The 24,784-nt window shown below is 35.3% G+C and overlaps 1 long non-coding RNA gene across 1 annotated transcript; it reads left to right on the top strand.

Moving 5' to 3' along the window:
• Positions 1 to 10,149: 10,149 nt before the first annotated feature.
• On the top strand, positions 10,150 to 23,399 carry LOC129887601 (uncharacterized). The gene is made up of 2 exons (XR_008766441.1): positions 10,150 to 10,418; positions 23,244 to 23,399. It is a non-coding gene; the product is annotated as an uncharacterized LOC129887601 (long non-coding RNA).
• Positions 23,400 to 24,784: the final 1,385 nt, after the last annotated feature.

Below are 24,784 nucleotides of genomic sequence, written 5' to 3'. Positions count from 1 at the left end.
ATAGGAGAAAGAAGACCTTTTATGACCGACCGAGAATTAGGTGGGGGGCCTAATTCCTTCCTTGTCTCGAGAGATGGGGGAGAAGTTGACTGATTTAGGGGCCTGTAGTAGTAATAGGGATGTGAACAACGTGTGGGACATGGCAGCTGGCTGCATTAGAAAAGAAGCTATCGAGGTTCTAGGGGTATCGAGAGGAATCTTTGGTGGTCGTCAAGGAGATTGGTGGTGGAATGGAGAAGTAAAAGACAAAGTGAAATCCAAGAAAGTTGTCTATACAGAGTGGTTGGGGTGCATGGATGAGGATGAGAAGAGTAAACTTAAAGATATCTATAAGAAGGCGAAGACGGAAGCAAAGTCGGCGGTCAACAATGCTAAGACGACAGCTTTTGAATGCTTATATGTCGAGTTAGGGGAAAAAGAAGGGGATAAGAGATTGTATAGGCTCTCCAAAGCGAGAAAGAAAAGCCCGCAACCTAGATCTAGTAAAGTGAATCTAGGACGAGGAAGGTAAGGTGTTAGTGGATGAGACCTCTATCAAGCAGGGGTGGCAAGCTTACTTCTACAAATTCTTAAATAAAAAAGGAGACAGAGACATTGTACTGGGTGATTTGGCGTACTCTTATAGTCTTTGAAACTTTGGGTACTGCATGTGTTTTAGGATTGAGCAGGTTAGACATGCTATCAGCGGGATGAGGAGAGGGAGAGAGACCGAACCTGGTGAGATTTTAATGGACTTCTGGAAGAGCACTAACAAAGAAGGTTTGGAGTGGTTGACTAAGTTTTTTAATGTTATTTTGAAAACTGCTAAGATGTCCGATGAATGGAGGTGGAGTACTATGATTCCATTGTACAAGAACAAGGGTGATATCCAAAACTATAATAATTATAGGAGTATCAAATTGCTAAGCCACACTATGAAGATTTGGGAGAGAATGGTGGAGATGAGGGTGAGGAGAGGAGTGTCAATCTTAGAGAATCAGTTCGGATTCATGCAGGGGCGGTCAACTACTGAAGCAATCCATCTTATGCAGAGACTAGTGAAGAAATTTAGAGAAAGAAAAAGGGATCTCCATATGGTGTTCATTGACCTTGAAAAGGTTTATGAAAAATTTCTGAGGAATGTTCTCTAGAAGTGTCTGGAGGCTAAAGGTATCCCAATGGTGTATATTAGGGCGATAAAGGACATGTATGCTGGAGCCAAGACGCGTGTTAGGACGGTGGGAGGTGACTCAGAGCGTTTTCCTGTTGAGATGGGACTACATCAAGGATCTATGCTGAGTCTTTTTCTTTTTGCCTTGGTGATGTATGAGCTGACACGGTCTATTCAGGAGGAGGTTCCATGGTGTATGCTATTTGCGGACGATAACATTTGATTGATGAGACTCGGGACAGAGTTAACGATAGTTTGGATGTTTGGAGACAAATGCTGGAGTCCAAAGTAGGGGTGTCAACTGGGCCAGTGTCTCAGTTTTTGGCCCACCAAGATCGGCCCATTAAGGGCCCGACACGGTAGGAAATGGATCGGGTATCTGCCCACCCCCTAAAAATATTGGGCCGATTCGGTCTGTTTTTTGGCCTGGACCGGTAAGACCGGCTCGGTAAGGGATCGGTAGCCGGCCTAATTTTTTTTTTTAATTTTTGAATTTGGCCGTTTGGGCCACTTTTCAGAAATAGCTGTTGGGCCATTTCTGAAAATTGGCCAAAAATGGTCTTTTTAAAATAATAAAAAATTATTAATCATTTTTTTTTGCTATAAATACGTATAATATTTAATCATTTTTTTCCATCAACAATCATCTAATTCTCTCAATATTTTCTTATAGTGATATCAATCTTTTTTTATTTTTTGCAATTAACAACATCAAGTGGAAGTTTTCAACTTTCAAATATTCAACATTTCATCAATTTTACGATTCTTTGTTTGATTCCGACAATCTGGTATAATCGTTCCTTCTCTTGATTTTATTTAGTAAATTAATTTTAGTAATTTTAAATATTTAATTTTTTTGTTTATAATTTTTATTAGTTTAATTTGTATAATGGATAGATTAAAAAATATAGGTAAAAGTGTTAAAAATTTGTGTTCAGACGGAGATAATGATAGTGAGAAAAAAAGTACTTCCAATAGAGGTAATACAAGTAGAAATTATTCTCGTATGCCTGAAGTACCACCTAGTGAATTTGGAGAAATAGGTGTAGGTGCACATGATATGAATGAAAATGAATATCAAAAAATTTACGATATAGAAGAACCAAATAAATTTGAAATACCGGCCCAGCCCAGTATCTGGTGGGCCAAAAAATAAGTGCCCACTTAATAGGTTTAGTCCAAAGGATTCAGATTGAGCAGGACCAAAATAGAATACCTGGAGTGTAAATTTAGTCTTGTGATAGAGGAAGAGGGCATGTAAGTGAGGCTTGTCACTCAACCTATCCCCAAGATAGAAAGCTTTAAATATCTTGGATTCATCATTCAGAGTAGTGGGGACATCGATGATGATGTTACGCACCGCATTGGGACAGCGTGGATGAAATGAAAGATTGCCTCTAGAGTCCTGTGAGATAAGAACATATCACCTAAACTTAAAGATAAGTTTTACACAATGGTGGTTAGACTAACGTTGTTATATAGAGTAGAGTGCTGGCCAGTAAAGAACTGTCATGTTCAGAAGATGCATGTGGCGGAGATGAAGATGCTGAGATGAATGTGTGGACACATTAGGTGCGATAAGATCAGGAATGAGGTTATTCGGGAGAAGGTGAGAGTGACATCTATGATAGACAAGATGAGAGAAGCGAGACTGAGATGATTTGGGCATGTACAGAGGAGGGGTGTCGACGCCCCAGTTAGGAGGTGCGAGCGGTTGGATATAGGGGTTATGCGGAGGGATAGGGGTAGACCGAAAAAGTATTAAAGAGAGGTGATTAGACAAGATATAGAGCTACTCCATATCACCGAGGACATGGCCTTAGATAGAAAGGAGTGGAGGTCATGGATTAGGGTAGAAGGCTAGAAGGGATAGAATGGTATCTGGTCGTATGTCGATTTAGGGTGGTCGTAGATCTAGGCGTGCCTTTATAGTTGTGTTGTTATTTTCTTTGAGTATCACATTACTTTGCTATTATTATTGTTCTTGTTATTGTTCCTGTCCTGTAAAATTTGTATCGCTTTTCATTTTTTCTGCCATTATGCTATATATATATATTATTTTCTCTTTTACTTGGGACTTTGACTTTTGAGCCGATGGTCTTTCGAAAACAGCTTCTCTATCTCCATGAGGTAGTGATAAGGTCTGCATACATCTTACCCTCCCCAGACCCCACTTGTGGGATTTCATTGGGTATGTTGTTGTTGTTGTTTAATTTATCTTTAAAATGCTCATTTTACCCTTAATGAAATGATTTGTAACCACATAAATATCTATGACTTATTTTAAATCACAAGTTTCAAAAGTCTCTTTCTTTCTTAAAATCCATATCAAGTCAAATTACCTCATATCAACTGAAACGGAGAGAGTAATTTTTTTAGCAATGTAATTTTTTATATAATTAAACTAAATGTGTATATTAGAATAATGGTACTGAATGATATAATCAAGGGATTCAGTCGATCTTAATTTTTTCGACCACAATATATATATAGTAGCGAAGCCAGTATTTTTATAAAGGGGGTTCAACATTTAAAGAAGTAAGTCAAAAAATGAAGCAAAACGGAGAAGAAAAATAACCTTAACCCGCTAAATTTAACTTTTTTTGTCATGTCGCATATAGTGTTTCTTCCTACTTTTACCTTGATCCATTGAGTCTTTTTTTAAAAAAAATATGATTTTTTTTTTTGATTTTGTATTGTTCTACTTTATTTTTATTTTTTAAAATTAGTGTTCATACAATCATATGTTACTTTGAAAATTGTCAAGATTCTTTAAAAATGTATAGGGATTGAGTTGCTAATATTATAATGCATATTAAAAGGCTAAATGAATGGCATCGCCGATTTTTAGTTCATTTATTCAATTTATAAGGTTTTTCATTTGTAAAAAAATAAAAAATAAAAGACAAACATTAAAAAATCAAATAAGTTTAGTTTACATCTCTCTGAAAAAAATAATAAGAAAGCGATATCATGAATATTCATGTCTTTTAAATTTCTTCGTTCGATCAAATTTAATTTACCTTATCTTAAAAAATATTTTTTCTATCTCAATTTCATGTTAATAATAATTCATATATTTTTAAAGAGTTTCTTTGAATTAATATATAAAAAGAGAATTACGTAAATAAAATAAGCAATAAAGATAAAAAGAATAAAATATAAAAATAAAAATAATGTGCCTAATAAATTTAAACAAATGAAAATTGAAAAGGAGAAATGACATATAAATAAAAATAATGAAACAAAAAACAACAATGCTCCACACCTTGAGGCGATTGTTGAACCCCTTAACCACTAAGCTAAGCTTATTGTTTGTGTCAAAGAGGGTTCATTTTAATATATATACTAACAAAAAATAGAATTTGACCTTATATATATAATGTAATTTTTCGACGAAGAAGGTTCGAATAAATCCCTGACCTTCATGGAGATACGCCTATATATATATTAAATCTAAATATAAAATTAATCACACTTATATTTTAAATTTACATTTTATAATAATACATATATCATCTCAAAATCTTGAATACCTCAGATGTTGAGAATGGTTGAATACCATTTGGTAGTAAGTAGTAGAAAAAAGTAGCCACGATATATATGATAAAGCAACCACACCGTTTCTATTTCATGGCTCTGCTAAATTGTATATAATGCAGACACGTATTATGATGATTTTACAATATGTATAGATAGCCAAGTGGCGTACAAGAAATCTGCCTCCTTGCATCTACATCTCAATTTTCTTTTGATTTGGATTTCCTTTGGAACATAAAATTTTAAAAAATATAAGTGAATTTTAAATTTTATAATTTAAATTAAAAAAAATATATAATTTATTTATAATTTTAAATTTATCTTGTAGAATATTAGAATTGAAAAATTTACTAAACATAAAAAGAGATACCAATTTTTTTTAGACAAACCAAAAAAAAAAAGAAGAAGAAGTTAAACACTTAAATTAAATTGGGATGGAGGGATCATTTATTTCTTTGTAATTATTTTAGGGTAGAAATCAGTAATATTATTTCATCTAAGAGTAACAACATACTTATTTATCCAAAAAAAGTTACATTTAATTTATACGTGAGGTCTTAAGATAAGAAGCAAAATTTTGATTTTAATCTGATAATTGATTAATAGCTAAAAGACAAATTAAATATAACAAAATAAATAAGAGATAACTAAGATAGCATGTGTTAACATGATGCAACGATAACGATGATTTGGGGAAATCTCTGAACAAGTTAGGTTGAGGCAATAAGCTTATAAGATAAATAATGAACAATAAGATGATAGTATTCGGTAAAATAAAGTATGATTTATTGTATATATTTGTGCTTTGCTTAAATATAACAAAGAAAGAATATTTGACCTTTTGTGATCGTGAGTTGAGGTTGTTTAATGGCGAGGAAGAAGATGAGTGATATACCCTTGTTAAGGAATTGGCGGAATGGGGGAGCATGAAACAAAAATGATGAATTCTTCTTCGGAAATTTCTGCTCAATTTCTTCATAAAGAGTTGTCATAGAGTAGCTACTTACAAGGGGAGAACTTTGAATACTTATTCGTCCACAGTTAAATAAATGTAGCCCTTAAACACTCTTTTGATTAAATCATACGATCTAGTTAATGCAAAACTTCTGACCAAAAAATAAATAAATTTGTGATTTGCTGTTTTTCTGTCTCTACAGATTGATGATCCTACAATTTATATAGAGATCATTTTTAGGGATTGATTGTCTACGATTAAACGTTATTAATTTATGATAAATATCTTAATTAATGACATTTAAGAGTAGAAAGTAATGTCCAAATCTACAAGTGAGATAGTTTCATAAAAACTAGCGTTAGCCGTTAGTCTTTTCTCCAGGTTTAATACAATACCAATGCTTTGATTTGCTTCTACGAGTCTCTACATGATTTAACCATGTGTGTCGTCTTCTCTTTCTGTGCACAGTTTCTATTATTATTCAAGAGTCACAACCCGATTAGTATGCATACTTTGGTTATTTTTACCCTATAGATTAGTGTAATATCACAAGTAAAGTCTAAAAATATAAATTGTACCAACTATGATTATCATCCCTATATTGAAAAAGTAAAAGATTTCTTTTCGGAAAGACTCGGCTCAAATAAAGCATATCAAATTAGATTTGAAAAGGGAATATAATAGAAAAGAAACCATATTAAAAATTATTGGAGAAAAGAACAGTAATTAAAAATATGTGATATTAAAATTTAAATAATAATAAATAGAAGAGAAACTAGACTAGACTCAACTACCTTACTTGGTCAATCTTAGTAGATTGATCTTTTTCATATTTATGAAAAAGTTTGACAACGTTTCTATATATATATATATATATATATTGTTATTTAAGTAATTGATAGTCCAAATATATTGTGCGTTGGATACTTCTCAATAGTCTTTTGCATTCTTACCGACTTCTATAGCAAGAGGCACGAGTTCTTGGATACAGGCTTGATATTAATTAATAACAACTGACTAATTTATGACGTACAAAAAATTACCCTTATTCAGAAATCTATGCACGACTCGATCATGAAATACGTTGATTATATGTTATGATCTCGATCCGTCGTAACTGACACTTACTCTAACTCTTCGGTGGGAGAACTATTCTAAACAGCCCAACAACAATAATCGAAGGTATACACAACTTAAAGATGCGAAAGCAGGTTTAAATCAAAGATAAATGCTGTGTTTTCATAAACTCAGAAACCAACTAGTTATAAACTCAAAATGTGCGGAAGTAAACACACCCTAGGAACTGAAAGTCATCGTATCAAAACTCTAAAACTAACAAGTCTAGAACAGGAGTCCAACTCCAAATAGATACAATTAACAAATAAACCATTGTCTGAATATCTAAGAATATCTAAGTACTGAAAAAGAAAAAGATTAGAAATAATGACAGAGTCCACGGTAGCTTGAAGGAACAGCTCACCCTTGAACTCGAAAACACAATCACTCCTCTAGACGAGATCTCTCCGCAACTGGCTGAATATGCCCTGTACTCAACAAAAGGCAGAGCAAGAGTAGTATCAGTACACAAAAACAACAAACATTACCAACCCAGTAGCGATCACACCAACAATAAATATATTTCTTGCTCGATTTATTTTTTCATCAAAATCCTTGAATTTCTTCAACAAACCCCAGATCACCTTATTTGGTTGAGGAGAGTGTCGATCTTCATACCAATAAAAAAAATCACAGCCACCCATTTTCTACAAAATTAATCAGAAAAAAATTAAAATCCACAATTAACAGAAAATACTTATTCCTCATTTGTTGTACTTACCGGAAATAAATAAAGTTTTAAGATTCACATTGAATAAAAGTTGCAATATATGAGTAAAAATATTAACATAAAGAATTACTTTACCTTTGAAAATTTACAAGTAAAAAATCTAGGACCTAGATTTAGTTGGTCCAAGAAGTCTTTAATAGTGCTTCATTATCACATTTACAATATCGTCATTCATCCAAAGAGGCCGTGGAAGAATTGGAGAAGCTTGACATGAAAGTGTAGGAGAAGAGTGACATGAAAGAGAGAGAAACAAAAAAGAAGAAAGAACTGATTTTTGCCTTTTTCTTTTTACAAATCAGAGAAACAAGCTAAGAAATTATGGCAAAAATTAAGAAGAAGGGGCATAAATATATAGATAAGAGAGATATACCCGTTATAGGCCTTGTTTGATGCCACATCAGATGAAAAAATAGCTTTTACGCGCCTCAGGTAAGTGAAAAACACGCGAGGTGCCAGCTGTTTAAATAGTGTCAAAATGACACATCAGACCCTTACATTAGGTATCTAAAATGAACATCTCTTGGTTTAGGTGTCTAAGTAAAAGTTGGTGCCAACTTTAAGGGGTCACCGATGGATTTGGCCTAAATCTTATATTAGTTTTGATCGCTACTCTATTTTGTTCACTGCAACATCTTGCTACTCTTAATTTATCTAGATTACTTTCATGCATTTGACTACCGATTGTAAGTTGCTTCATTTCATTTTATATTATTTTGATTGGTTTCATATGATTCTGTGTTTGAGAAATACAAATTAAAAGATGGCCAATGAAAAAATTTCTCTGTCGATTTTAAAGGCCTCTCCATTTCAAAAGACAGATTTTATTAAGAAGTTGATTAATTTTGTTTAATTGTGTTCACTGTGTGTGTTGAATTTTATATTCTTTTCTAACATTTTTATTTGGAAAAATTACTTCGTTTGTTCTGATTATGACTGATTCTTCTTTTTACACCTTTAACTTTTTACTTTATGTTTACGCTTTTCAATATTGAAAAAATTGATTACTTACTATTTGAATACTATTCGACTTTCATGTTTTCTCTAGAATGCCTTGTTTTATATTATTATTATGTTAGAGTTTTTTTTTTCCAGATAGTTAATCTCAACAATTATTATGTTATTGATTTTACATTATTTTGTTTGGTTCTGAATTATCACTATTCATTCCAAGTTATTTTTCATTGTTTTGGAATTTTGGTTTCATATTTTCGTACTTGTTGGATGAGTTGTAAGTTAAAATGACCGATGAAAAAATTACCGTCGATTTTCAAGACCTTCCATATTTATAAGAAGATTTTATTTTAGTTATTATTATTATTATTATTGTTATTATTGTTATTATTATCTGTATTCTTAATTAAAAAAATTAAAATAATAAGTTTCATACGTTAAAATATTTTTACATGTTTTTTTTTTTAAAATGAAATATGCCCTTTGGGCTTCTTATTATTATCAAAGGTTGTCAATGTTTTGAATACACTGTATCCACTTTCCCAATTGTCTTCCTAGTGTCTCCTCGTCTTCTTCTATTTTCATCTTCGTTTCCTCTGTTTGTGATGATGAAGGGGCCAAATTGATGATGGTTCCTTTCTGATATGCTCTTGATCTAGCTGCTTGTTGTGTTTTTTAGCCTTGCATGTCGGTGTGTTGACTCGATTTTCATGAAAGTGATGAAAGGGTTAAAACTCTTCTGATTTGTGTCTGATTTAACTGAATCTTGTGTATTTTAGCCCTGTATGTGTGTTTGCTGCTTTGATTAGGAGAGGGTCCTTCTCCTTGTCGTCTTTCCCAAAGGTGTGTTGATGATGAAGGTGCCAAAAGGTGTTGTGTTTTGGTCTTTCTGATGTGCACCCTTCCTCTTTGCTGAATCGTTTTTCATGAAAGTGATGAAGTGGCTAAATCTCTTCTGATTTGTGTCTGATTTACCTGAATCTTGTGTATTTTAGCCCTGTATGTGTGTTTGCTGCTTTGATTAGGAGAGGGTCCTTCCCCTTGTCGTTTTTCCTCTTTTGTTGTTTAAGCTGGTCCTCTGTTATTGAGGTGTGCTGATGATGAAAGTGCCAAAAAGTGTGGTCTTTCTGATGTGCACCCTTCCTCTTTGATGAATCTGTTGTGTCTTAGTGAATGTGTGCCTATTCCTCTCAGTTTGTTTTCCGTCATTGTAGTTACTGGTGTGTCTGACATGTCTTCTGGAGTCGATTCGTTGTTGTTTAAGTGTATTGCTGAATAGTATGTGTATATTTTACGTATGTGTATATTTTACGTATGTGTAATAAACAATTTCTGAATAGTATGTGTATATTTTACGTATATAAAATTATTAGTTAATTAAGTTTATTTAATAATTTACTATACACACACACACATATTTACATTGTATGTACATCCGTATTTACTTTATATATATAAAGTTATTACTTGATAAAATTTATGATTTTACTTATTCAACATATATTATGATTATTAATTAGATGACAATTCATTCAATTTTTCTCCAATTTATTTAAAGCATAGTCTTTTTATCCAATTTATTTAGACATTCTCTTGATAATTATTTATAATTCTAGTCTAATTAATTGAACCAATTTTTGGCCTAATCCTAAATTTCCTAATTTTAATTTCACTTTTTCTATCAACACCCAAAACCTAAAACTATTTCCACACTTCTCACTCTCTATCCTTATCATCATCTTCTCCAAAGAGAAGAAAAACACCACCCATGCTCCTCACCTTTCTGTTTTTTCCACACCCACTGCCCCTTTTTCTTTCTTCTTCCCCCATACCTCTGTTTTCTACTTTCATATTTTCAAAAAAAAGAAGACCAGAGACGATTGCCTTCATTTTCTTCTCCTTTCACTTCACACAAGATCCGCCTACCATCATCATCGAAAATTTCGCTCAAACAATTGGTCAAAGACAAAGAAAAGGTAAGATTTGTAAAATCTTTTCTCACCTTCTGTCTGATTTGCCTCATAAATGCCTTCAATTTAAGTTCAAATCCAGATTTTTAAGTTCGGATTTGCCTATAAATAACAAGGTTTTTCACCTCCAAAAAGATCCAGATTTCATAATTCAAAAGGATCTTAAAAACTCACCGGAGAACTTATTCAGAAATTGTTTTCTCTCTTACTTTGTTTTTTTTCGATTCTCGAGTTTGAGTCGAGTTTGGACCTTGAAGACAAAGCTTTTAGTTTTCTACTCCACACAAGGTCTGTAATCACCCTCCTCTTCACATTTTTTCTTCAATTTCTAGAAATAAAAAATATAATTGTTAAATAGTTCCTTATCATTTATCTTGACCCTGCCTATTCAAACTTGTTTGGTTATTCTGTCTTCTGTAAGTTCATGCACAAAAAAGAGAAAAGGTTAGTAAGAATTAGTGTTATTTAAAGGAATTATTGATAAAATCATGTAATATATAAGATGTCGTTTCGTGACTTAAGTTTATTTAATACTCTTGCTTGAGCCATTTCCTGTTATTCAATTGCTTCATATTTATCACTGCATGAATTTATTGATTTTGGTGGTGAGCTGTAGTTAAACCAAGTCTTTAGATTCATACCTTGTTATTTTATTTTTTTTTGCATTATACTCAAAACACACCTTCAGTGTTATGGGAGAGACCAAATAACTATAGATGAAAGTATGTTTTGTGAATAGCTTGTTACCTTTCACTATAGATGAAAGTAAAAAAAAAGTGAATGTTGCTTGCAAAGTAGATGCCATTTTAGTTGAATTTTTGAGCTTGTTGTTGCTTTAAAAAGTGACTTGAGTATTTAAACATAAGTGGTATCTATCTAATAAACACTTTGTCCTTTTCTGTTAGTTTCTTTTCTTTTTTTCTTGGGTTAACAGGGAAATATATTACTTTAATAAAACGTTCTCACATGACATAGTTATTGTGGGATGCCATCATGTCAGCACTAGTAGACACTCCCACCTTTTCTCCTAGTTATGCATTGCTAATGAAATTTTAAGTTTTCAGTTTTGACAATTTATTTTTTTATTTGGCTTTGAAGAACTTAGTTTGTTAATGTTATGATTTCTAAACTAGATCATTCAGTGTACTAATATTCTCAAATTCTCTTTCCAAGCATTTTTACATGATTTTGATTGAGTGTATATAGGTTAAGTGATCAAGGACAATTAGTTCACTAGGTTCACTGTAACTAATTTGGTGCATCTCCCATTGTGTTAAAAATATATAAAGTTAGAATTTTTTTTGTTAGCCTTGAAAGATCTGCAAAAACCATGTAATATACTTTTTTTCTGGTAATAATTAAATTCATGGTTGCCTGGACAATTAAACAGTAAATCCTTACATGTTAAAGTAACATTTTAACCAAACCTTTGGCATTCGTGTTTGGTTTATGCCCTCGTTAGTATGCATTCTTATATTGTCACATCATTTATTAGTTGCTATTATTTTCTCTTCTTATGTTTCATGTACAATCGGAGGGCTAGAGTTCTACTTTGGAATTCATTTTTGGCCCAAAATATTGGTCCAACAGCTATTAGGATTGTCAGACCTCGTAGTCCTATAAATTAGGAGTCAACATTTCTTGGCCTTTCTCGTTACTATTTTTTATTATGTTTCTTTTGATATATATTAATTTATCTTTAAATAGATGTTTGCATATATGTGAATGTTAATACTAATCTCTCTTCTTTATTTGAGACCTTTTTGTATATGGGCTAATATCAAGAATAGATATGGCTTCATATCATATTTCCGCAAGACTAATATCATTATAAAATGAATCTCAACTTAGATTCTCTTAATTAAATCCTTTATAAAAACAATTTGTTGCTATTTGGGCCATTTAGATTATTTTTAAAAAAAAAATATATATGAGTGATCATTATTTTTCTTCAAACCAAATATATAAGCATAGGTATTTTATTAGTTTCCCTAATGTATCATTTCAAGATTTTAAATTTATTAACAGGTTCAAAATGCAAGGTACATACATATATATGTCATACATACAAGGCATATATTTTACTTTACACTAATTTTCACTACACTTGATGTATTATTTTGTTATACACAACATATTTTTTCTATATTTACTATCCCTTTTATGAATGATATTTTATTCCACACTTTAATACACACATTATTGTACTACATATATATCTATTGACATTTTGTCCTTACACATAAATAAAATAATCAGATCTAATAAGCTTTGAGCAACATACATATGCATTTTTTATTTTATATAATGTTTTAACACTTTTGTTATTATTATTTTCATGAAAACTCTATTTTATCGAATATTTACTCAAATTATATTTACTATACATCACACATATTGCTATATTTTACATCTTTTCTATTGCCTTTTATTTATTTATTTATTTATTTTTACATCTTAATTCTATATATGTAAATAAAGTAACAAATTATCATTACCCTTTAAGCTCAACTTTTATACATAGAGAGATTGTAAATTTTCACATATTTCAAATACATTTATTTATTGTATTTCATTTCTTATAATAGATACATTACTATTAAATTTTTCATAGATACTGTAGACATATATATGAAATGCCTTGTATTCACCCTTTTTCTCAAATTAATGAAAACTTTTCTTATCAATATTTCCTAAAGCAAATAAATGAATCAAATATGCCCGATTATTTTTTTAAAATTAAATTTAAGGACTATCTTCGGATAGGCTCTGAGGGATGCTTATCACCTTCCCCTCGAATAATAAAAACCCTTACCTAGAATCTCACCGGTTTCTCAAATCAAAATAGAGTTTACATTGATATTTTTTAAAATGAGTTTCCTAATATTTTCCTTAAAATTAGGTGGCGACTCTAAACAATTTTCAAAAATCAGAGATATAACCATTTTATGTTGCGAACTATTTCGATCAGTTCGAAAATAAGGTGCGACACAATTTACGCATTACTCGTTCCCGAGTGACTAACTAGGGAAAACAGGGCTAAGGTAAAGTTAGAGTAGTACCTGATTTGTCGAACAGTTGAGGATACTTATCTCACATGTCTTTCTCAGTCTCCCAAGTAGCTTTCTCTACCGAACGATATTTTCATTGCACTTTAACCATATTGATCTCTTTAGTCCTCAACTTTCGGACATCACGATCAAGAATTGCAAATGGCTCCTTCTCATACTGAAGTTCCTTGTCTAATAACATCGAGTCCCATTTAATGATGTAGTCTCCATTTTCATGGTACTTTTTCAGCATAGACACATGAAAGACTGGGTGTACCCCAAACAAGCTTGGTGGTAAAGCCAATCTGTACGCCACTGGCCTTACATAGTCAAGAATTTTAAAAGGGACAATAGCGAGAGCTGAGTTTGTCCTTCTTGCCAAATCTCATCACCCCTTTAATGGGTGACAGTTTTATCAATAATTGTTCACCAGCCTCAAATGTCATATCCCTTACTTTTCGATCAGCATACTCCTTCTGACGACTTTGAGCCGCTAGAAGTTAGCTTGGATGCTTATTACCTTATCCTGACCATCCCTTATTAAGTCAACCCCTAATAGCTCCACTTCCCCAGCTTTAAACTACCCTATGGGAGACCTGCATTCCCTCCTATATAGGGCTTCGAATGGTGCCATATAATTAATGGAGTGGTAGCTATTATTGTAGGAGAACTCACACAAGGGCAAAAACTTGTCCCAATATCCCCCAAAGTCTATAACACACGCCTTCAACATATCTTCTAGCACCTGGATATTCCTTTTCGACTGTCCGTCTCTCTATAGATGGAAAGCCGTGCTGAAAGTGAGTTGAGTGCCCAACTCTTCATGCAACTTACCCTAAAATTTAGAAGTGAACTGTGTACCATGGTCTGAAATGATAGAAAGGGGTACCCCGTGTAGCCTTACTATCTCATTCACATAAATCCTGGCCAACTATTGTGCATTGTAGTCAACTCTAACCGACTTTGTTAACCTATCAACTACCACCCAAATGGAGTCATACTTTCTCAAGGTCTTGGAAAGTCCCACCACGAAATCCATGGTTATTCTCCATTACTTCCATTCAGTAATGGGCTTTCTTTGAAGCAAACCTACAGGTCTTTAGTGCTCATATTTCACCTGTTGGCAGTTCTAACACTTGGCTACATAGTCAGGTATGTCTTTCTTCATATTAGGCCACCAATACAACTGTTTCAAGTCTTGATACAACTTAGTCACTCTCGGGTAAATATAGTATCATGAACTGTGAGATTCAGACAGAATCTTCTGTATTAGTCCATCTACTTAGGGAACACAAATCCTTCCCCTGAAGTGAAGCAACCCACCTGCACCAAGTTTTGAGTCTTGGGCCTTGACCATCAACACTTTTCCTCTAATTTCATTTAAGCTCACATCCTCAAACTGCTTGGTCTTAATCTCTTCTATAAAAGCAGGCTTTAGATCAACTCCGGCCACTATCCCACCTTTCTCTGAGATGCTAGTATCATGAACCTTGCCTCCAATGCCTGAATCCCAGGGGCCGCTTAAGATCCCCCAAGCAAGCTAAACTGCCCATGCTCACCGATTTTTGGCTCAACGCGTCTGCTACCACATTAGCCTTATCTGGATGGTACTGGATAGTGACATCATAGTCTTTAAGCAACTCCATCCACCTTCGCTATTTCAAATTCAAGTCCTTCTGGGTGAACACATGTTGTAAGATATGGTGATTAGTAAACATCTCACACTTGACACCGTACAAATAATGTCTCTAGATTTTCAGTGCAAACACTACCGCTACCAACTCTAAGTCATGAGTCGGGTAATTCCTCTCATGCACCTTCAATTTTCACGAAGCACATGCTACAACATTCTTATCTTGAATCAACACAACACCCAAACAAAAATGTGAAGCATCACAATAAACAATGAAGTCTTTACCTTCAATCGATAGGGTTAGAATTGGTGTTGTGGTCAGAAGAGTCTTGAGCTTTTGGAAGCTCTTTTCATACTTGTCAGTCCACTCGAACGACACTTTCTTTTGAGTCAACCTGATTAAGTGAGTAGCAATAAAAGAAAAGTTTTTCATGAACCGGCGATAGTAACTAGCCAGCCCCACAAAATTTCTAACCTCGGTCACCGAGCTGGGCCTAGCCCAATTCTTAACTTCCTCAATCTTTTGTGGATCCACTATTACCCCTTCTTTTGAAACAACATGGCCTAAAAAGGCAACTGAAGGCAGCCAAAATTCATACTTAGATAATTTTACATATAACCTCTGTCTTCCCAAAACACCCAACACAATTCGAAGATGATTTGTATGTTCCTATTCACTCTTTGAGTATACCAATATATCATCTATAAACACTATCATGAATGAATCCAGGAACGATTTGAACACCCCAATCATTAAACTCATGAAGGTTGCAGGTGCATTGGTCAATCCAAAGGACATTACTAAAAATTCATAGCGCTCATACCTGGTTGCACATCCTCTGGCCTAATTTTCAGCTGGTGATACCCAGATCTGAGATCAATCTTTGAGAAGACTGAAATACCTTACAACTGGTCAAAAAAGGTCATCAATATGAGGCAAAGGGTATTTATTTCGGATGGTTACCTTATTTGGTTTTCAGTAGTCAATGCACATTCTCATACTACCATCCTTTTTCTTGACAAACAATACTGGAGCACCCCAAAGAGAAGCACTAGGACGAATGAACCCTTTGTCAAGAAGATCCTGAATATGAGCCTTAAGCTCTATCAACTCTATCGGAGCCATAGGGTAGGGAGGGATGGAAATTGGACGAGTACCCAACTCTAAGTCAATGTAGAAATTTATATCTCGGTCAGGAGGAATACTAGGAAAGTGAGACGGAAAAACTTCTAAAAATTCACACACTATTGGAATAGAATCAATAGTAGGAGACTCTACATCCATATCTCAGATATGGGCCAAATAAGCCAAAAAACCCTGCCCCACTATTTTTCTAGCCTGGAGAAATGATATGACCATAGCTAGCTTAGGCTTGTACACCCTTCCCACTATAACCTTTCCCTCCCGGGATCTCTAGAGCCATGGTTTTTGCATTGCAATTAAGTACAATAAAGTAGGGAGACAACCAAGTCATGCTTAAGATCACATCAAAATCTTTCATGTTTAAAATCACTAGGTCAACCCAAGTCTAGTATCCCATAAATACAATAGAACAAGCACAATACACATGGGTGACTATGACTGACTCTCCAACGTGGGTAAAAACATGAATAGGGGCATCCAATATATCACACAGTGCATTAAAATCCAAGACATATTTCACAGACACATAAGAATAAGTGGAACTCGGATCAAACAAAACAGTAGCCATTCGATCACAACAAGAATAGTACCTGTGATAACAACGTCAGACACCTCTACATTGGTCTTACCAGAAAATGCATAAAACTGAGCCCGATCATCCTGACGGACTACCTGCTTGCCTAGATGGACTGCTCTTCGACCTGTACTACCGTTACCTTGGCCCCCACAACCTCTCCAATTGCCTCCTCGCCCAACCTGTGAATGTCCTCTTTCATTGCTCCCTCTAACTGTTGGGACCACTGCTCTAGCCTGGTGGGGGGATGAAACTATCCCACAAGGGTGAGGGCACTCCTTCTATATATTGTCCGACTCTCCATAATTAAAATAACCGCCATCAAAGGACGACGGCTACCTGGAAATGGTGCTCCCTAACCATCATAGGTCGGATGCTATTGTGGAGTACCTGAATCACTACCAGCAGAAGCGGGCAGTGCTGACTGAATTGGTCGGGCTGCAATCGACGGCCTGCCTGACCCTATGAAATATGATCCCCGAAAGTTGCCTGTACTCTTAAGCTTCTTATCCAAATCTTTGGCCTGCCCATCTTTCTTCACACCTTCAACCTTCTCAACAAAGTATGTGACTTCGTTGAAACTCCTGCCAAATGAAGTCATATGGACAGAAAGTACGTGAAACTTGGGGTTCAACCCTTTCAAGAACAACCTGATCCTCTTATCCTCTGTAGTGATCAGCTAAGTAACGTACCTGGATAATGCATGAAACTTGGCCTTATAAGCAGCCACTGATAACCCTCCCTACTTAAGGGCCACAAACTCATCCTTCTTCTTGTCCCTCAGAGTATGGGGCACATACTTTTCTAGGAACAGATCATGGAATTGAATCCAAGTAATTGGACGAGTACCCAACTCTAAGTCAATGTAGAAATTTATATCTCGGTCAGGAGGAATACTAGGAAAGTAAGACGGAAAAACTTCTAAAAATTCACACACTATTGGAATAGAATCAATAGTAGGAGACTCTACATCCATATCTCAGATATGGGCCAAATAAGCCAAAAAACCCTGCCCCACTATTTTTCTAGCCTGGAGAAATGATATGACCATAGCTAGCTTAGGCTTGTACACCCTTCCCACTATAACCTTTCCCTCCCGGGATCTCTAGAGCCATGGTTTTTGCATTGCAATTAAGTACAATAAAGTAGGGAGACAACCAAGTCATGCTTAAGATCACATCAAAATCTTTCATGTTTAAAATCACTAGGTCAACCCAAGTCTAGTATCCCATAAATACAATAGAACAAGCACAATACACATGGGTGACTATGACTGACTCTCCAACGTGGGTAAAAACATGAATAGGGGCATCCAATATATCACACAGTGCATTAAAATCCAAGACATATTTCACAGACACATAAGAATAAGTGGAACTCGGATCAAACAAAACAGTAGCCATTCGATCACAACAAGAATAGTACCTGTGATAACAACGTCAGACACCTCTACATTGGTCTTACCAGAAAATGCATAAAACTGAGCCCGATCATCCTGACGGACTACCTGCTTGCCTAGATGGACTGCTCTTCGACCTGTACTACCGTTACCTTGGCCCCCACAACCTCTCCAATTGCCTCCTCGCCCAACCTGTGAATGTCCTCTTTCATTGCTCCCTCTAACTGTTGGGACCACTGCTCTAGCCTGGTGGGGGGATGAAACTATCCCACAAGGGTGAGGGCACTCCTTCTATATATTGTCCGACTCTCCATAATTAAAATAACCGCCATCAAAGGACGACGGCTACCTGGAAATGGTGCTCCCTAACCATCATAGGTCGGATGCTATTGTGGAGTACCTGAATCACTACCAGCAGAAGCGGGCAGTGCTGACTGAATTGGTCGGGCTGCAATCGACGGCCTGCCTGACCCTATGAAATATGATCCCCGAAAGTTGCCTGTACTCTTAAGCTTCTTATCCAAATCTTTGGCCTGCCCATCTTTCTTCACACCTTCAACCTTCTCAACAAAGTATGTGACTTCGTTGAAACTCCTGCCAAATGAAGTCATATGGACAGAAAGTACGTGAAACTTGGGGTTCAACCCTTTCAAGAACAACCTGATCCTCTCATCCTCTGTAGTGATCAGCTAAGTAACGTACCTGGATAATGCATGAAACTTGGCCTTATAAGCAGCCACTGATAACCCTCCCTACTTAAGGGCCACAAACTCATCCTTCTTCTTGTCCCTCAGAGTATGGGGCACATACTTTTCTAGGAACAGATCATGGAATTGAATCCAAGTAAGTGGGGGTAACAAAGACGAACGACACTCAATATAAGCCCTGCACCACTACTTGGTCTCACCCTATAACTGAAAAGTCACAAACTCCACTCCATGCTAATGCACTATACTTATCTTGTACAACCTCTCATAATAATCAAGAATAAATTCATAAGCATTTTTTTCAGTACCATAGAAGATTGGAGATTTGAATTTGAGGAACTTGGTGAAGATGTCATGCTCAGTACAGTCATCACAGAACCTATTAGTGGCCTGAAAAGTGCATCTGTTCCTACCACCTCATCAGATGGATGAGCTGCAGTAGCAAACAGACGCTTAACAGGAGCAGGTACTGCAGGCATGGTGGGGATGGTGCCAGTACCAGCCAACCCACTCAGGAAGGCCATGATCTGCTGAGCTAATAGTGGATCTAGAGGGGGAATACAAGCAGACCCGGTTTGGGCGTCCTCCTACTGTTCAGCCTGCTTTTGTCCTTCTCCAGCTTCTTCCTCTCCCTTTAACTTATTCTGGGGAGCAGGAGGGGCCTCGTCTACCAACACCTCCTCAATAGAGATCTCCACTTAAGCAGGTGCTGCTCTTCCTCTCCTGCCTCTTCCTCTGCCACTCCCTCGAACGACTAGCTCTTCCTCTGGATTCACTGGAGCTACGGGCCTGACACCGTTATAACGAGTATTGACCATCTGCAGAAAAGAGACTAAAAGAGGTTAGATACCAATTTGTATCTCCAGATACCAATTAGAATCAATTCATATCACAAAGGAAAGAAAATAATGAATCTTTTCCTAAAATCCTGTAGCCTCTCAAAGAAAAGTACAGACGTCTCCTTACCATTCCACAAGACTCTACTAGATTTGTTTTGGTACAACGAGATCAATGAACCTAGGCTCTGATACCTACTTTGTCATGACCCCGACCAGCCGTGACTGACACCCACTCTAACTCTTCGGTGGGAGAACCATTCTAAACATCCCAACAACAATAAACACAGGTATACACAACTTAAAGATGCGGAAATAGGTTTAAATCAAAGATAAATACTAAGTCCTCATAAACTCAGAAACCAACTAGTTATAAACTCAAAATGCGTGGAAGTAAACACACTCTAGGAATTGAAAGTAATCGTACCAAAACTCTAAAACTAACAAGTCAAGAACAGGAGTACAACTTCAAATAGAAACCATTAACAAATAAACTATTATTTGAATATCTAAGTCCTGAAAAATAAAGGACTAGATATAATAATAGAGTTCATGGTAGCCTGAAGGAACAGGTCATCCTTGAACTCAAAAACACAATCACTCCTCTAGAAGAGGTCTCTCCGCAGTCAGCTGAATATGCCCTGTACTCAACAAAAGGCAGAGCAAGAGTAGTATTAGTACACAAAAACAACAGTGTATTAGTAGGATCACGCAGTTAGCCAGTAAGCGGTTCATAGACAAGTAAATTTAACACAATAGACATATACATATACAAAATAAGTTAACTAATCTTAAGTTCAACCATATTCATCAATATCACAACTCATTGTCTTCCACATGCTATAACTTCACACAAGGGTCCTCTCAAGGGACCTACAAACAATCAACTTTATGTCGAAACGTGACACCCGATCCAAATATCTGTCGAAATGTGACACTCGATCCAATTATGTGTCGGAGCGTGGCACCCGATCAAAATATGTGTCGGAACATGACATTCAATCCAAAGATACCACAATCACAATTACATTCAATATTTGCATTATTTATATCACCAAGAATATGTTCATCATAAAAATAGGAGAGCAAGTGATTATTTCACACATAATCTCGCATGTTTCCCTATTCATATACACACATGCATATCATGAAGCAATTTAACAAGTATATAAGACACATGGGAAACTAGATAATCACCTACCTCAAATTCACGCTTCAACAACCTTACAATGCAAGAGTCTTCCCTTTTCGGGTTTGTTTTCTCATTCTTGTTCTAAAAAATTATAAATACATATAAAGGATCAACACAATGGCCTAACTATCATGAAATATAACACAATTCACACTTTAGAAAAAATCCATGATCCTAACCTCACCCTAGGGCTATTTTCAACCATAGGTTTTCAGTTCAACCCCCCTCCCCCGCGCCAATGATTATCCACCATACTTTCTAGGTTATAGGAATCAAAGTATGAATTTAGAAAGTAAAATCCTTACCTTAAACGTGTAAATTCGTGAAAACTTGATAGAATTTTCCCTAGGTCACCTCTCAAAGTCCAAGAAACTGATTTTGCAGAAAAAGACAGTTTCTGGACTTTGTTACGACTTAAGTCGTGACTGTCCCGCTCTGACGAAAATAATCCCGCTCTGGCGGGATATGCGGAAATAGTGAGCTCGTAGTTTGTGCTCCAAGCCCCCATTTCACAACACATCCTCTTCTAAAGACGTATTAAAATATACTCTTCACGCCAATTTCGATTCCGGGAGTTTACTCGCCTGAATACAATTTTGTGAAGCTGTAAATGCTCTGTATCGTTCTGGCTATCAGCCTATCCAATCAATTTAGAGGTTTGACCTCCTATATTTCACATGATCACCCTATACTTCACCTGACTCAGAATTGGTCCAAGTCTGGCCTAGGCTAAGTTTTTTCAAAGTTACTACCCAAAGTTTTTTGGATCAAAATCCTTCCCCATTGACCTATTACTAAAGATGGGGATAGATCGTTACATTATAATACTAAGCCATTGATTTCCACCTGCATTGGGAGTAAATTTCACTTGATTATGCAATGGATCGTTCAAGCCATTGAATTTCACTTGTTCTAGTGTAAGCCCTACGATGGCCTGTAAAATCACTTGTTAACCCGAACAATCTGCCCTCAAAAACTAATGAGGTTTCAGCAGTTAAAATCCAATTATACTATGAAAGAGCAAACAAACAGAGAAACTCCAAATATCCTTTTGTTACAACAGATGCACATTTATAGATTTAGCTTCTGAGCCTCAAATTTACCCATGATCATTCGTTATCCGTTTACCTTTTAGATTGTGTACACCATTTATAGTAAGGATATGTTCTAATGGATGAAGAAAATTCAAAATGTGTATAAAATGTCTCGTCTCATTCGACAACTGTATGACCTACATTCTGAAATACTTCTTTAAAAACAATTTTTTAATGAAAGTAGGGGCTTCAAAGTATCCTCTACCTCCATATAAAAATACGTACCTATTCATTAGAAGCACAAATTCACATAATTGTATTTACGAAGTAATTCTTTTGTACTATCCAAATAATTTAAAATATTTTCCCTTCAAAATATAGAAGAGACACAACAATTACTAAAGGCAATCCCATTAAATTGTTAAGCATAACTTCTATATACTCTGAAGTGAAAGTGAAAGCATTCAGTAAGATCTATTTCCAGTTTCTCATTGCTTTCTCAACTTATATGCCAACCCATATTTCCTTTTCCTTCATTGTTTAAGTTGATAAGTTGCTTGTTTTTCTCAAATTTGAGCCTACCACAGCTCTCTCGCATTGTACCAATCCCGAACTTTGGCCCGCAATATCAATTCTCACCCTAGACAAGCTGTCCGGCACAAACTACTAAGGCTTCAAAGGTCAAACTCCAACCCAAACAAATATCATAAAAGAGCAATCAAACAGAGAATATCCAAGTGTCCTTATTTTACCACAGATTCATGTCTAAAAGTTTTGCATATCATTCTCGTTAAGCTTATCCATGAGCATTTGGTAGATCACTTCTTAGTATCTGTTATAGAGATTTTCACTATCGAAAGTACTTAGCTACGATGTTTTTAAAGGGAAGAGCTTGCGGTGCTGGGTTGTTTTATAGATGCCGAATTTGCAATAAAAGGTAAACTGGAGAGTTCGAAAGTAATAACCTTGAGAAGTCCTAGGAAGGTAAACATTGTAAAGGAAAGAGCTAAACATATTAAATAAAGGGAAGAGTGTCATGTATTAGTAGAGGACTGTGGTTTTTTTTTTTAGCATTGATGGGTCAAATCAATAGGAAGACGGGAGAAATCATAGCAAAGGCTAACAGTGAAACTTTCATGGGACAGAAGTACATCATTGTGTTTGCAAACGGTAAAGAGTTGTACCTGTATGGTCTTTAGCGAGTGTGGCTGCACTGTGCAGAATATCGATGCCTGCATTAATTTTTTTTGGTTTTTTTGTAGAAGAAGCCATAGAAGGGAAGTTGTTCGGAAGATTGCAAAGAAAACAATGCAGTTCTGGAGTTTTTTTTGGTTTATTAACCTTGAACACATAGAGATAATGAACAGAATTGTAACCATACCTTAATGTTTTTATTTTTCAAGTTTACAGTTTTGCGATTTTTTTAGTCTTACAAACATTAACTTTATAAAACATCATAATTGGATGGTGTGTAGGGATTTGAGGCGGCGTTTTTCCCAACTGCTAAGTCAGCAGAGGAGAACTTTTGAAATTAATTAAATATGGGCTAAAGCTTGGTAAAGAGAAGAACTGCAACAAAAAAAAGGCGACCATAATGCAACAACAGAAAAGACTATACAAACTAAGCATAAAGTTTCAAGCCTCCAGCCATACATAAAAGGAAAGGTTAAAAGTGGCACAGGCAATGATGCAGTTCAAGGGGATTTTTTGTCCGAAGTTCAGGATTTTATTTTCTCATTAACCATGAGCACAAATAGTCAATGAATAAAATTGTAACCATACCTTAATCTTTCTCTTTTCCAGTTCACAACATGTAACCATACCTTTTTCTTTCCAGTTCATAGCGGCGCGGTTAAGAGATGAACTGCAATAAACAAAGACGATCATAAGGCAATAATCAGAAAGACATGATATACAAAATATATATAAAGTTTCAAAATTCCAGCCATACATAAAAGCAAAGTGTAAAAGAGGCAAAGACAACGATGCAGTTCAGGATTTATTTTTTTGTTCCAATGTTCAAGAGTTTTTGTTTTGATGATTAACCATAAAACAAATACGCAATGATTAGAAGTGTAACCATATCTTAATCTTTCTCTTTTCCAGTTCAAAATTTGTAACCACACGTTGTTTTCTAGTTCAGAGCAGCACGGTTAAGAGATGAACTATAATAAACAAAGACGATCATAAGAAATTAATAGGCAAAACATGGAGTTAAACAAGATATACATAAAGTTTCAAGCTTCCACCATACATAAAAGGTAAGTGTAATGTTTTTCTTTTCCAGTTCAGAAATTGTAACCATACATTTTTCTTCTCCAGTTAAGAGCCGCATAGTTATTTTAGTCTTAGCAACAAAGATATCCTCTATAAAGAATGAAGTTTGAACAATGAACAGCCATCATTGGGTAAACGGTGGAAATTTGTGAAGTTGAATTTACGTAGTTGGATTTTAGTGCATTGAAGGTGAATTCAGAGATAGGAAAAAATAATAAATTGGAAATACGAAACATTTTTGGAGAAAAAGTATGTCACGCCCCAAGAGGGTACCTTAGGCGTGACCGGTACTCAGAAACCATCTCTCGCCTCTAAAAGAATCACTTGGTCTCATCACTCATTCGTTCATCAGCGGAATACTTAACTGAAAATAAGAATACTTATGTGGGCTCATCATCATCAACATCAAATGAAATAAATATTTCTTAGAAGAAGTAGTTTCAAAGGAGAACTACTCCAATTACATCATCAAACTTTGTTTATGAAGCCTCTAATACTATCAGACGGTGCCAATGACATGTCCATT

This window comes from Solanum dulcamara, chromosome 4, assembly GCF_947179165.1.
Source record: "Solanum dulcamara chromosome 4, daSolDulc1.2, whole genome shotgun sequence".
In the NCBI taxonomy this organism is placed as follows: domain Eukaryota; kingdom Viridiplantae; phylum Streptophyta; class Magnoliopsida; order Solanales; family Solanaceae; genus Solanum; species Solanum dulcamara.
The sequence above is the reverse complement of the archived record's forward strand: the minus strand, read 5'-3'. Positions and strand labels throughout refer to the sequence as shown.